This window comes from Corylus avellana, chromosome ca2 (assembly GCF_901000735.1).
Source record: "Corylus avellana chromosome ca2, CavTom2PMs-1.0".
Taxonomy (NCBI): domain Eukaryota; kingdom Viridiplantae; phylum Streptophyta; class Magnoliopsida; order Fagales; family Betulaceae; genus Corylus; species Corylus avellana.
In genome coordinates this window covers 18,352,618-18,357,753 of record NC_081542.1, presented here as the reverse complement: position 1 = coordinate 18,357,753, position 5,136 = coordinate 18,352,618, and positions in this window count along the sequence as shown.

Genomic DNA, 5,136 nt, shown 5'->3' with positions numbered 1-5,136 from the left:
AGATAGAAGAGTCATTGAGTGTTTGAAGTTGATTCCCAGTTGGAATTTTCCCCGACAAATTGTTGAATGACAAATTCGAGTGACTTAAGAGGTTCAAAGAAGACAAGCTTTCAAGGATATGACCAGAGAGCCTATTCATTGAGAGATCAAGTGATTCTAACATGTATAAATCCTCAATTTTTTCAGGAACTCTTCCAGTCAAATGATTCATTGATAAATTCACGTTGACCAATCTTAAAAAGCATGTTATATTGCCAGGTATTTCTCCCGATAGATTATTTCTTGAAAGGTCTATAGAGTGAACAAGATTAATGATCGTATACTTATATAGATATTCTCTTCCCTTAGAAACCACCAGTATATGATCGCCATGGTCAGTATAACTATAATCATCTTTACTCCAATTTCCTAAACATTGAGGGATTGCTCCTGAAAAATCATTGTGTGCAAGGTCTAAGATCTGGAGACTTGAAAGAAGACATAATTGAGGAGGTATGTCCCCATGAAACAAGTTGGACCTTAGACCTAACCTCAATAAAGATGAACAGCTTTCTCCTATCTATACTGGAAGTTCTCCAAAGAATTTGTTTCCGCCAAGATCAATACTTCTCAAGTTTCTATAGTTTCTAAAGAAAGAAGGAAGCTCTCCTTCAAGAGGATTTTGGTGCAGCAATAATATAACTAGTGAACTCAATTATCGCGTTGAACTTGGAACATTACCGGATATGTTGTTATTTGCTAAGTCCAGTACCTTTAACTACTGTAAATCCTTCCAATGAGGGGGTAGTTTCCCAAATAGGGAATTGTCTCTCAAACTAAAAGTTATCGATTCCTTTAGCATTCCAATAGATTGGGGAATTCTACCGGTAATTAAATTTGAAGAGAATTCCAATGAAGTTATCTTTGGCAATAGTTTACCTATGTTTTTAGGAATAGATCCAAAAAACATATTATGCTCGAGAAGTAAGTGGGAGTGGACCCTTTAAGTTGTTGGAACCCAAATCAAAATAATATGCCGAAGGATGAAATTGAAAGTGTGGCACCTGCCTGTGAAGATTGTTATCAGATAGACTCCAACAGGTGACATTTGGGCAGTACTTCCAAAGGACATGCAGAATGGTGTCGGAAATGCCAGCATTGTTTAGCCCATGAAATTTGAGTTCATTTTGTGTTTTTAGCCACGCTGGAAAGATTGGCTTCCAATCCCCACGTTGGAAAGGGAATGACCATTTGGATGTTGGATGAAAAAGAATATAATTGAGGTCTAGATATTGGAGCTTTCATAGATTCCCAAGTTGGGGAGGAACAACTCCTAAAAAAATAAAAAAAAATAAAAAAATAAAAAAATAAAAGAGAAAGAGAGATTAAGGTAACTCAAACTTTCAATTGAACCCAAAAACTCAGGGATACTGTTTCCATTGAAAAGATTCAGGCTTAGGTCAAGGTAACTCAAATACTTTAGATCGAGCAAAGAAGAACTTATTTTGCCCCACAAGCACGAATTGTAGTAAGCATTTCTTACTTTATCACTACGATACTCATATTCTTTATATGAGATATAGGTTTATGCAACAAATTAAATTCACTCACTGGAAATGAGTTTATGATACCACCAATTAAAGTCTCTCATGTCAATCAATAATTTCAATGACAATTTCTATTCTGAAATCACCCAGTTCGAAATTCATTCAAGCTCACGCCCAAATAACTTGACTAGCATAGCACTTTATTAAAGAGTATGTAAAATATTTTGGAGAGTTCTTAAATGAGCCTATCTAATTTAAATGAACTCAAGAGGTAAAACTTCAATCTTCTTCATGCAAAACTCATTTCACTCACATCAATCCATTCCTTTCTATTTTTTCTATTCAAATTGTTTGCCAAACATGTCCTATAATGTTTATTTTGGGTCACTCATGTACTTAAGGATAGAAATAATTTTGATCAAGGGATTTGTTTTGTATTTAAAATCACCTCAAAGATCTATAAAAAAAGTTTTGTACTCAAATCATATATCAATTAAGGAAAATGTAGGTTATAAGCCTTTTAACGTTTGGATATAGATCATAAGCCGAACTACCTAAAATCTCTACATTTACTCTATTTTGTTATGAATGCATTCATGCATTTGGTAGATGACCATTTAGTTCCATCTTTTGGAATTCAACACATTCATGCTATCTTTTAGAATTCCTATAACATCCATGTAATACATTGATTAACCCTTTTGTTTCATATTCCTTAACCTCCCATTATGATTCCATGCCTATAAAAAGGAGTATTGAGTTGTATGTAAATCACACAATAATAGAGAAGAATCATACATAGTTCCTAAAGAACTAGTTTCACATATTGCAATTTTTTTCTTGTCTTGTTATTTTCTTTGATTTTACAACATGTTATCAGCACGAAGCTCTAGCCAATTGTTGTGTTCTTTTGATCTTCAACATCAAAAACTATCTGTGAGGTATTCTCAATTCATTGTAAGTTTCTTTAACATTTAGTAATCTTATTATCTATTTTGTTAATTAACATTCTAACATATGCTTAGAAATTTTTATTGTTTTAAGAATCATATTATAACATTTGCATATCATGATTCATGTGAGATTTATTATAAATTAGAATTTTATCATACTAATGTTATGAATCTGATGTCTTGTAATTTTATATACCTAAAGCATATAAAAATTGAGTACCTTTCGGTAAAGGATCTATTGACCTTGTAGAATAATTTAAGGGAGAGATACGAGCACCAGAAGACAGTTATCCTCCCAAAAGCTCGTTATGATTTGATACACCTGAAGTTGCAAAATTTCAAGAGTGTCAGTGACTAACTCTGAACTCTTTAAAATTAGCTCACAATTAAAATTGTATGGAGAAAAAGTCACTGATATGGATATGTTAGAAAAAACATATACCACATTTTATGCCTCAAATGTGCTCCTGCAGCAGCAATATCGAGAGCGTAATTTCACAAGATATTCTGAATTGATATCTTGTCTTCTAGTGGCTGAGCAAAACAATGAGCTATTAATGAAAAATCATCAATCTCGTCCAATTGGTTCTACACCATTTCCTGAAGCAAATGGAACCTCATTTCATGGTAATAAAGGAAACCGTAGACGTGGACGTGGACATGGTAGAAAAAAATTATAGAGGTCAAGGAGAACGTACTCATAATTCTTACAAAAGAAATGCTCCATACCACCAGAAGTGAAACTACACTGAGGCGAAGCAAAATGAAAACAAAGGTTTACAGAATAAACCTACAAAGAACTATGAAGATAAATGTTACATGTGTAGTATGAAAAGACATTGGCCACGTACCTGTCATACGCCTAAGCATCTGGTAGACCTATATCAAGCCTTCATAAAAGAAAAGGGGATTGAAATGAATTTTACTAATCACAGTAATCCTGAAGATTCTCCAATTTTTCTTGATACTTTAAATAGAGAGGATAACATTTATCTTGATGTTTCTGATTTCTTTGTAGACTCTAACACAAAAACTGATCTTTTGATTGGTGATGAATATGTCTACAACAATTAAAATGTTTTCATTGTGTCTTAATCACAGTATGTTTACATTGTCAAATTTAATTGTATTTTGTCATTTTCTTTTTGATTAATGAAATTTAATATATATTTTGTTTATATATGGAGGTATGGGTCATACACTACAATAATTTAGGTCTTTAGGGGCGACTTCAAGTCGACCCTAAAAGTCCAAAAGTGGACGCTGTTGCCAACATCGTCGACTTTTGGACCCTAAAGGTGTCGACGCTAATAGTCCGACCCTAATGATCAAATGTGTGATTATCAGCGTCCACTTAAAGTCGACCTTAATGATCACTTTTAGCGTCCAGTTTATCGACCCTAAAAGTCACAATGTTTTGACCCTAAAGGTGATGTAAACGGAAGCTATAGTCGACGCTGATAGTCAACCATTAGCGTCCACTTTGAGTGGACGCTGATAGGTAACCATTAGCGTCCACAAAGTGGACCCTAATGGTCCCAAAAAATTTAAAAAAATAAATAACTATCAGCGTCCAAACCAAAGTGGACGCTGATAGTTAACCATTAGTGTCCACAAAGTGGACCCTAATGGTCCTAAAAATTTTTTTTTAAAAAAAAAATAACTATCATCGTCCACTTAAAGTCGACCCTAATGATCACTTTTAGGCGTCCACTTTATCGACCCTAAAAGTCGCAATGTTTTGACCCTAAAGGTGATGTAAACGGAAGCCATAGTCGACGCTGATATTCAACCATTAGCGTCCACTCAAAGTGGATTCTGATAGGTAACCATTAGGGTCCACAAGGTGGATCTTAATGGTCCTAAAATTTTTTTTTAAAAAAAATAATCTGCGATCGATCGATCGTAGTACCAGTAGGTTTTTGACATTTTGGGATCGATCTCAGTACCAGTAGGTTTTTGGCATTTTGCGATCGATCGCACTCCAAGTGCGATCGATCGCAGTACTAGTGCGCTTTGAATATTTTGCGATCGATCACACTCCAAGTGAGATCGATCGCAGACCCAGGGAACCAAATTACTTACATATGCAAACCAGTTTCATTTCTGAATTTAAGATCAAATTTCATACAAATTTATTAACTTTAGTTATCAAGAATCTCACCATAACTAACTACTAAAACTAGAAGAAATTATTAACTGAATGACAAACCCGCTCCAAACTATCTAATAACTGGGATGCAAAAGAAACTATTTTCTGCCAAGAGGTTTAGTAGATTCAATCCTCCAGCTTGCAATTAATAGAAGTAAATGAGCACTATGACCCGTATTCAAATCTATAAGAATGCGTTCAAGACAAAGCAGTGACAAGTATTAAGAAAAAAACAAAAGAAATATTATACCAGGTCATACCCTGATCATTAGTTCATGCAAATCAATTACATTAAAAGAAAGCGCAATAGATTATACAAGAAAGGTGAAAATAGTGCTTAATTTTAAAAATTGGCTTGCATGAGAAGAAGAATATTCACTGCTTATGCAAAGAAAGGAAAAGGTAGAGTCACATACAGAACTGTTGGTATAATTGCCCATAATACTCCTAAATTACAGAAAGCTTTGTTTTTTACGGATTCTAGTTATAAATCAATCTAACAGTA